Source organism: Manis pentadactyla, chromosome 7, assembly GCF_030020395.1.
Source record: "Manis pentadactyla isolate mManPen7 chromosome 7, mManPen7.hap1, whole genome shotgun sequence".
NCBI lineage: Eukaryota > Metazoa > Chordata > Mammalia > Pholidota > Manidae > Manis > Manis pentadactyla.
Window position 1 is genome coordinate 110,057,523 of NC_080025.1, and position 10,911 is coordinate 110,068,433.

The following is a 10,911-nucleotide window of genomic DNA, read 5'->3' on the forward strand; positions in this document are numbered from 1 at the left end:
ATTCTGGGTAGAAAACTGAAAATTATATAGAAATGATTCAAGTATAATAAAGGAAAATGTCCTCATTTTATCCTCTCCATTTGTCCTACACTAGCCTACACCCCAAGACTAATCATACTGTAAAAATGTCACTGTGCAGTTGAGACAGTGTGTACATGTATATGTATATGTGTGACACATACATAATGACATGGGATTTAGAGGTGAGTCTATTAGAAGCAATGGGTTTGTGACAAACATGGCTGTGAGTGAATACTAAACTATGGATACTATTTCTTTCAGGCTTTATTAGTCCTGGTAGATTATGTCAAGCTGTAATAAAGTATTCCCAAAATTTCAGTGGATTCGCAGACAGATTGATTTCTCACTTAGTTCTCATGTATAATTCAAGTTAGTGGAGGACTTTACTCCATAAAGTCATTCAAGAATCCCAGTTGACAAAGACTCAAGTTTTTGTAGTTGTACTATCTGGAACATATAGCCTTTTTTTAAAGCTTCAACCTGGAGTGACATACTTCACTTCCCTTTCTAGCCAATTGGCCAGAGCTAGTTACAGCGCTATGCCTTACCACAGTGGGTCCGGGATATGTTGGAAAGCACAACTGTAGTCACCTGGCAGTAAAAGACTCTGCCATACCGACTCACAGGCACATCAAATTACTAATATGATGCTGGAGTTTCAGGTTAAAGATGAGGGAATAATAGTTAATTATCACAGAATTGGTAAGTAAATATCAACTTTCTATGACAACATAAGTGTGTGACTTCAAGTGATCAGCTTTTCCCAAAAATATTTAAATGACATAGTTTCATATTTATAAACATATGCAAACAAATTTAAAAATTCCCAATGATACAGAGAAGATTAGCATGGCCCCTGTGCAAGGATGGCACTCAAATTTGTGAAGCATTCCATATTTTTTTTAAAAAATTCCCTAAAACCAAGCACATATAACATAACCTTCTTTATTAACAGTTCTATTCCACTGGAAATTACACTAAACTTGTAAAGGTTGGCTATCTCACAGCTATAGGTCAAGAAGAATTAGAATAGATAAAACAAATCTTTATAATTTAGAAAGATCATGGCCCTTATTAGGATACAGACATTGACAGGAATATGCAAAATATGTATAGAATCAACCTAAATTTTATGATGTCTTACATAAATATTTATTAAACCTTTTCTTGTCTACATATTAAAGCAATGTTATAAGCACTGTAACATGTATCAACCCATTTAGTCATATCAACAATGTGATGAATTGGTTGCTGTTTTTGTTCCCATATTTAATAACAGAACTATAAGAGCCAGATGAGTGCTTAATATGCTATAACACTGACATGAACAGTTTCACATTTGTTAAATATTCTTCATTAGACTGCTACCTGTGATGTGTGGCTTCTCTGTTTTCCTTTGTTTTTCCAACCACGTTTGAGTTAAAGAATAAATGGCTTCTGATTTTCTGTTTGCGCAAACATACATATATGTTTACTTTCACATAAAAAGATGACAAACTGCATATGCTAACAGTTTTATATCCTGCAATTTTTGATTATCGACTAGAGATCCTTCACCAGTGCTCTACTAATAGGCAATTAAGTGTTTTCCCTCAATTATCCCATTGCAAACAGTGTCTCATGAATAGCTCAGTTAAAGCACATGTACATTTCTTTGCCAAAATCTCCTCCTAAAGTTCTGAACTTACACTTCCTACCCATAGTGTTTGTATTTGCCTTTTTTCCTTTTTTTTTTTAAACAAACCATTGTCAACATGTGGCACTATGTGACAGAAAAAAAAAGCTTTTCACTTATGAACATTAACATCCTGTGTACATTTTTTATAAACTGCTGTTCCTCTTCTTTGCTTATATGCAATTGTTTGTCATTTTCTTACTAACATAAAAGAGCCCTTGGTATATGTGACATGCTAAAAACATCACCCCTCTGAAGATGTCTTCATCCTAATCCTTGGAATCTGTTCATGTGTACCTCACATGGCAAGAGACTTTGCAGAAGGATTTTAAGTGAAAGATCATGGGGAAATACTGGATTACCAGGATGAACCCAATGTAATCACCGAGGTCCTTGTGAAAAGGAAGGTGAGAGTCAGAGATGGAGATGACAGAAGCAGAGATCTGAATGATGCCATTACCATAAGAACCCTGCAAGCCAGGGAACTGGGCAGCTTCTGGATGCTGGGAAAGGTAAGAAGCGATTCTCCCCTTGAGCTTCCAGAGAACTAGACCAGCTAAGACCTTGATTTTAACTTGTAACATCCAAATTTAGACTTAATTTCAAAAGTGTAAGATTGATCATGTTTTAAACCACTACATTTGTGGTATTCTGTTACAGCAGCCATAGAAAACTAATACAAAATAGTAAGGCAGTTAGTCCTATACCATTTGATATGTGCAGTTGTTTTTCTAACTCTGTCCTTAAGTCCTATTTGATGTTAAGTTTTGGGGAGTTTTTGCCACAGTATATTTTATAAGTTGTACTGAACACTGATACTCAAAGTTTTTCAAGTAATTTTATGGTTTTGTATTTTAGATACAAAACTTTGATCTGTCAGTTTACTTTGATGATGCATGTAAGGAAGAATCTACTATGATTGTTTTTCTCCAAAGCCAACCAGGGGAGATTACAGGTTCCTAAGTATGGGTAATATGTTTTATAACTGATTACTCCAGAAGTCTATTTTTTTAACTCAGTTGACACTCAAAAATTATTGCTTTGGAAAAGAATAGTGAATTTTTTGTGTGTGATTCAGTTTGATGACACAATATCAACTAATTTCTCTTCAAACTGAATAAATACACAGCAGTGCAAGGGAAATGTGAAATATACACAGAAACCAGGAGGAGTTGGCCTTCCCTCATCTGTCATTTCTTGATGTCAAAAAAAGGAGCGTAAATTGAAAATTGGATTTTGTTCCTCTACTTCATATCTGAAATAGAGTAGAATAATAATGGCTTTTGTGTCAGGGAGGTAAGTGATTGATTTGGTTGCTTAATTTACTAAGTACAATATCACTTAGGGCAACAAAGGTAAAACCAGACTAACTGATTATTTTTGTCACTTCTAACTCATGGATTCTTGAGGAGGCCTCTGGGGAAAAGCTGCCCAGATGATGCATAGGGATTTCCAGCCTCTGGATTCTACATGTGGATCTTAGTATTTTAGCCATCTCTAATTATTTCACTTCTATTCTGTGTTCATTTATAAATCTCATAGAAAGGTGTAAAGAGACAATCTACTTGGTGAATATTGAAAAACAAAAAAATCAAGGAAACCAACACAAAGCTGATACCGCTAGCTTTTTTTAAGTTGCTAAAAATAAAAGGAACAGGTAAAGCTTTATAGCCTCTTAAGCTACAAAGAAGTATATTGAACTCTAGGCATGATAGTGACTTGGAATTAATCTGTGTTTGGTACAATTTCAATAGAATTAATGAAATGCAAAATGTGGAAATGCTACTTTGTGCTTCTCAAAATATTTCACCAAAGTTTAGAAAAAATGATTAGAAAAAGAACCCTCATTATCAGTGTTTAAAAGGAGTTCCGGGTTTTACAATTGATTTCATTGTGTTCACAGTTACTGTGAAGGATTTTTTTCCAACAACACACATTCAACAGAAGGCATTTATCTTTAAGGGGAAAAAATAATAATTTTCTGATAAATACTTGGAAACATTAGAATGACATCAATTCTGGTATCTAGTAGTTTGTAAATCCAAACCAGCATAAGTAGGTATCACATCGAAATAGTTTTTCAGCAAGGTGCATACCTAGCCTGATTCAGTAACTGTAATAAAAGTTTATGTCATATACACTGTTCAGGTTTGGGAAATAAATGCCTTTGGTAATATGGTTATATTTTTGGAACAGGAATGTATACTGCCAGCTCAGGAACTTCCATTCCTGAAAAAAATAAACCCATTTGGCCTATCTCTTTTACTGTTTACAACTAAAATTGGACAAAATACAAAAGCCACTTCTCAAGGACTCTGAACAGTTAACAATAGCAAGCACATTGTTGAGGGGAGCCACAACATGAAGAATGATCTGTAACCAGACTGAATTTCTTTTTTTTTTTTTTCCTTTTCTCACCCAGCTTGATCTGAGAGTGTTCAGTATGGAGCTGCAGAAGAAGTATGGGAAGAACAGTTCTGTGATAATGCCTGCTGGCCAGATGGACATAGGGAGCCTCTGCAAGCTGTCACTAGGGTTAGGGGTACGATCACCATTAAATGAAAATAAAAACTGGATGTCTTAGACTAACTTTCATGTAGTGCCTGGCAGAAATATATTTAAATCTTAAATTAAGAAACTTACCTCCAATTAATGCATTATGAGATTCTTATATATGAAGCTCCACCAAGCTTTCGTAAGCAATCCAAAACTATAAAGATATATGAAGAAATGTTCTGACATTTAGAAAATAAATGAAAGACCAAATTTTAAAAGCAGACTGAAATCCCATGCTTGATTCAAACAAACAAAACCTACACCACTTTGTAGTGATTCTGCAGAACGCTGAAGATAAAGCAAAGCTCTTAAAAGAAACCAGCATAAAAAAAGGAAAATGCTATGATAAAAAATATCAATTAGACTGAGGACAGAATTTCCACAAAACAGAAATATTCTTAAAGAGTTGAGAAAAGAAAAACTGAAAGTACATGATTTTATATCAGTGTAAAACATTATTGAGAGGGGCAGAAGATGGCAGCGTGAGTAGAGCAGCGGAAATCTCCTCCCAAAACCACATATATCTATGAAAATATAACAAAGACAACCCTTCCTAGAATAAAGACCAGAGGACACAGGACAATATCCAGACCACATCCGCACCTGAGAGAACCCAGCGCCTCGCGAAGGGGGTAAGATACAAGCCCCAGCCCCGCGGGAGCCGAGTGCCCCTCCCCCCAGCTCCCGGCGGGAGAAGAGCAGGCAGAGCGGGAGGGAGACGGAGCCCAGGACTGCCGAGCACCCAGCCCCCGCCATTCGGGCCAGAGTGCAGGGCGCTCGATACTAGGAAAACAGGGCAGCAAGAACAGTGAGCAGGCACTGGAGGCTGGGCGACTGAGGGCATAAGAAAAGCGCGCGACCATTTTTTTTTTTGCTTTTTTGCTATTTTGTTTTGGCGAGCGCTTTTTGGGAGTTTTAAAGGGATAGGGACCCCAATACTAGGGAAACAGGGCAGAAAGACCGGTGAGCAGAGGCCTGAGGCTGGCACCGGAGAATAAAGAAAAACGAACGACCACCTTTTTTTTTTTTTTTTTTTAATTAAAAAAAAAATTTTTTTTTTCTTTTTTTTTGGTGGGCGTTGTTTTGTTTTGGCGGGTGCTTTTTGGAAGTCTTAAAGGGGCAGGGCAGGTCACTTAATCCAGAGGTAGGGAATCCGGGATCTCTGGGCACCCTAACCCCTGGGCTGCAGGGAGCAGGGAGGCCCCTTACGGAGACAAATAGCCTTCCAGCAGCTCCTGCTCCAACGCGACTCCACCATTTTGGAGCAGCTGCCCGAGCCAGGCCACGCCCACAACAACAGCGGAGATTAACTCCATAGCAACCGGGCAGGAAGCAGGAACCCTGTCTGCGCAGCACAAGCCACTAGAGGCCGCTGTTCTCCCAGGAGAGGAGGGCCACAAACCAACAAAAAAGGAAGTCCTTCCAGCCGTCACTCGTCCCAGTTCTGCAGACTATTCCTATCACCATGAAAAGGCAAAGCTACAGGCAGACAAAGATCACAGAGACAACACCAGAGAAGGACACAGACCTAACCAGTCTCCCTGAAAAAGAATTCAAAATAAGAATCATAAACATGCTGACAGAGATGCAGAGAAATACGCAAGAGAAATGGGATGAAGTCCGGAAGGAGATCACAGATGCCAGAAAGGAGATCGCAGAAATGAAACAAACTCTGGAAGGGTTTATAAGCAGAATGGATAGAATGCAAGAGGCCATTGATGGAATTGAAATCAGAGAACAGGAACGCATAGAAGCTGACATAGAGAGACACAAAAGGATCTCCAGGAATGAAACAATATTAAGAGAACTGTGTGACCAATCCAAAAGGAACAATATCCGTTATTATAGGGGTCCCAGAAGAAGAAGAGAGAGGAAAAGAGATGGAAAGTATCTTAGAAGAAATAATTGCTGAAAACTTCCCCACACTGGGGGAGGAAGTAATCGAACAGACCACGGAAATACACAGAACCCCCAACAGAAAGGATCCAAGAAGGGCAACACCAAGACACATAATAATTAAAATGGCAAAGATCAAGGACAAGGAAAGAGTGTTAAAGGCAGCTAGAGAGAAAAAGGTCACCTATAAAGGGAAACCCATCAGGCTAACGTCAGATTTCTCAACAGAAACCCTACAGGCCAGAAGAGAATGGCATGATATATTTAATACAATGAAACAGAAGGGCCTTGAACCAAGGATACTGTATCCAGCACGACGATCATTCAAATATGACGGTGGGATTAAACAATTCCCAGACAAACAAAAGCTGAGGGAATTTGCTTTCCACAAACCACCTCTACAGAACATCTTACAGGGACTGCTCTAGATGGGAGCACTCCTAGAAAGAGCACAGCACAAAACACCCAACATATGAAGAATCGAGGAGGAGGAACAAGAAGGGAGAGAAGAAAAGAATCTCCAGATAGTGTATATAACAGCTCAATAAGCGAGCTAAGTTAGGCAGTAAGATACTAAAGAGGCTAACCTTGAACCTTTGGTAACCACGAATTTAAAGTCTGCAATCGCAATAAGTACATATCTTTCAATAGTCACCCTAAATGTCAATGGGTTGAATGCACCAATCAAAAGACACAGAGTAACAGAATGGATAAAAAAGCAAGACCCATCTATATGCTGCTTACAAGAAACTCACCTCAAACCCAAAGACATGTACAGACTAAAAGTCAAGGGATGGAAAAACACATTTCAAGCAAACAACAGTGAGAAGAAAGCAGGGGTTGCAGTACTAATATCAGACAAAATAGACTTCAAAACAAAGAAAGTAACAAGGGATAAAGAAGGACACTACATAATGATAAAGGGCTCAGTCCAACAAGAGGATATAACCATTCTAAATATATATGCACCCAACACAGGAGCACCAGCATATGTGAAACAAATACTAACAGAACTAAAGGGGGATATAGACTGCAATGCATTCATTCTAGGAGACTTCAACACACCACTCACCCCAAAGGATAGATCCACTGGGCAGAAAATAAGTAAGGACACGGAAGCACTGAACAACACAGTAGAGCAGATGGACCTAATAGACATCTATAGAACTCTACATCCAAAAGCAGCGGGATATACATTCTTCTCAAGTGCACATGGAACATTCTCCAGAATAGACCACATACTAGGCCACAAAAAGAGCCTCAGAAAATTCCAAAAGATTGAAATCCTACCAACCAACTTTTCAGACCACAAAGGCATAAAACTAGTAATAAACTGTACAAAGAAAGCAAAGAGGCTCACAAACACATGGAGGCTTAACAACACGCTCCTAAATAATCAATGGATCAATGACCAAATCAAAATGGAGATCCAGCAATATATGGAAACAAATGACAACAACAACACTAAGCCCCAACTTCTGTGGGACACAGCAAAAGCAGTCTTAAGAGGAAAGTATATAGCAATCCAAGCATATTTAAAAAAGGAAGAGCAATCCCAAATGAATGGTCTAATGTCACAATTATCGAAATTGGAAAAAGAAGAACAGATGAGGCCTAAGGTCAGCAGAAGGAGGGACATAATAAAGATCAGAGAAGAAATAAATAAAATTGAGAAGAATAAAACAATAGCAAAAATCAATGAAACCAAGAGCTGGTTCTTCGAGAAAATAAACAAAATAGATAAGCCTCTAGCCAGACTTATTAAGAAGAAAAGAGAGTCAACACAAATCAACAGTATCAGAAACGAGAAAGGAAAAATCAAGACGGACCCCATGGAAATGCAAAGAATTATTAGAGAATACTATGAAAACCTATATGCTAACAAGCTGGGAAACCTAGGAGAAATGGACAACTTCCTAGAAAAATATAACCTTCCAAGATTGACCCAGGAAGAAACAGAAAATCTAAACAGACCAATTACCAGCAACGAAATTGAAGCGGTAATCAAAAAACTACCAAAGAACAAAACTCCCGGGCCAGATGGATTTACCTCGGAATTTTATCAGACATACAGGGAAGACATAATACCCATTCTCCTTAAAGTTTTCCAAAAAATAGAGGAGGAGGGGATACTCCCAAACTCATTCTATGAAGCTAATGTCACCCTAATACCAAAACCAGGCAAAGACCCCACCAGAAAAGAAAACTACAGACCAATATCCCTGATGAACGTAGATGGAAAAATACTCAACAAAATATTAGCAAACCGAATTCAAAAATACATCAAAAGGATCATACACCATGACCAAGTGGGATTCATCCCAGGGATGCAAGGATGGTACAACATTCGAAAGTCCATCAACATCATCCACCACATCAACAAAAAGAAAGACAAAAACCACATGATCATCTCCATAGATGCTGAAAAAGCATTAGACAAAGTTCAACATCCATTCATGATAAAAACTCTCAGAAAAATGGGAATAGAGGGCAAGTACCTCAACATAGTAAAGGACATCTATGATAAACCCACAGCCAACATTATATTGAACAGCGAGAAGCTGAAAGCATTTCCGCTGAGATCGGGAACTAGACAGGGATACCCACTCTCTCCACTGTTATTTAACATAGTACTGGAGGTCCTAGCCACGGCAATCAGACAAAATAAAGAAATACAAGGAATCCAGATTGGTAAAGAAGAAGTTAAACTGTCACTATTTGCAGATGACATGATACTGTACATAAAAAACCCTAAAGACTCCACCCCAAAACTACTAGAACTGATATCGGAATACAGCAAAGTTGCAGGATACAAAATCAACACACAGAAATCTGTGGCTTTCCTATATACTAACAACGAACCAACAGAAAGAGAAATCAGGAAAACAACTCCATTCACAATTGCATCCAAAAAAATAAAATACCTAGGAATAAACCTAACCAAAGAAGTGAAAGACTTATACTCTGAAAACTACAAGTCACTCTTAAGAGAAATTAAAGGGGACACTAACAGATGGAAACTCATCCAATGCTCGTGGCTAGGAAGAATTAATATCGTTAAAATGGCCATCCTGCCCAAAGCAATATACAGATTTGATGCAATCCCTATGAAACTACCAGCAACATTCTTCAATGAACTGGATCAAATAATTCAAAAATTCATATGGAACCACCAAAGACCCCGAATAGCCAAAGCAATCCTGAGAAAGAAGAATAAAGTAGGGGGGATCTCACTCCCCAACTTCAAGCTCTACTATAAAGCCATAGTAATCAAGACAATTTGGTACTGGCACAAGAGCAGAGCCACAGACCAATGGAACAGACTAGAGAATCCAGACATTAACCCAGACATATATGGTCAATTAATATTTGATAAAGGAGCCATGGACATACAATGGCGAAATGACAGTCTCTTCAACAGGTGGTGCTGGCAAAACTGGACAGCTACATGTAGGAGAATGAAACTGGACCATTGTCTAACCCCATATACAAAAGTAAACTCAAAATGGATCAAAGACCTGAATATAAGTCACGAAACCATTAAACTCTTGGAAGAAAACATAGGCAAAAACCTCTTAGACATAAACATGAGTGACCTCTTCTTGAACATATCTCCCCGGGCAAGGAAAACAACAGCAAAAATGAGTAGTGGGACTATATTAAGCTGAAAAGCTTCTGTACAGCAAAAGACACCATCAATAGAACAAGAAGGATCCCTACAGTATGGGAGAATATATTTGAAAATGACACATCCGATAAAGGCTTGACGTCCAGAATATATAAAGAGCTCACACGCCTCAACAAACAAAAAACAAATAACCCAATTAAAAAATGGGCAAAGGAACTGAACAGACAGTTCTCCAAAAAAGAAATACAGATGGCCAACAGACACATGAAAAGATGCTCCACATCGCTAATTATCAGAGAAATGCAAATTAAAAGTACAATGAGGTATCACCTCACACCAGTAAGGATGGCTGCCATCCAAAAGACAAACAACAACAAATGTTGGCGAGCTGTGGAGAAAGGGGAACCCTCCTACACTGCTGGTGGGAATGTAAGTTAGTTCAACCATTGTGGAAAGCAGTATGGAGGTACATCAAAATGCTGAAAACAGACTTACCATTTGACCCAGGAATTGCACTCCTAGGAATTTACCCTAAGAACGCAGCAATCAAGTTTGAGAAAGACAGATGCACCCCTATGTTTATTGCAGCACTATTTACAATAGCCAAGAATTGGAAGCAACCTAAATGTCCATCAATAGATGAATGGATAAAGAAGATGTGGTACATATACACAATGGAATACTACTCAGCCATAAGAAAAGGGCAAATCCAATCATTTGCAGCAACATGGATGGAGCTGGAGGGTATTATGCTCAGTGAAACAAGCCAAGCGGAGAAAGAGAAATACCAAATGATTTCACTTATCTGTGGAATATAAGAACAAAGGAAAAACTGAAGGAACAAAACAGCAGCAGAATCACAGAACTCAAGAATGGACTAACAGGTACCAAAGGGAAAGGGACTGGGGAGGATGGGTGGGTAGGGAGGGATAAGGTGGGGAGAAGTAGGGGGGTATTAAGATTAACATACATGGGGGGGTAGGAGAACAGGGAGGGCTGTACAACACAGAGAAGGCAAGTAGTGATTCTACAACATTTTGCTATGCTGATGGACAGTGTCTGTAAAGGGGTTTATAGGGGAGACCTGGTATAGGGGGGAGCCTAGTAAACATAATATTCGTCATGTAAGTGTAGA

General features: G+C 38.6%; 1 non-coding gene across 1 annotated transcript; it reads left to right on the plus strand.

Moving 5' to 3' along the window:
• The first annotated feature begins 812 nt into the window (after window positions 1–812).
• On the plus strand, window positions 813–922 carry LOC118918586 (U6 spliceosomal RNA). The gene has a single exon (XR_005027198.1). It is a non-coding gene; the product is annotated as a U6 spliceosomal RNA (small nuclear RNA).
• The last annotated feature ends 9,989 nt before the right edge of the window (window positions 923–10,911 follow it).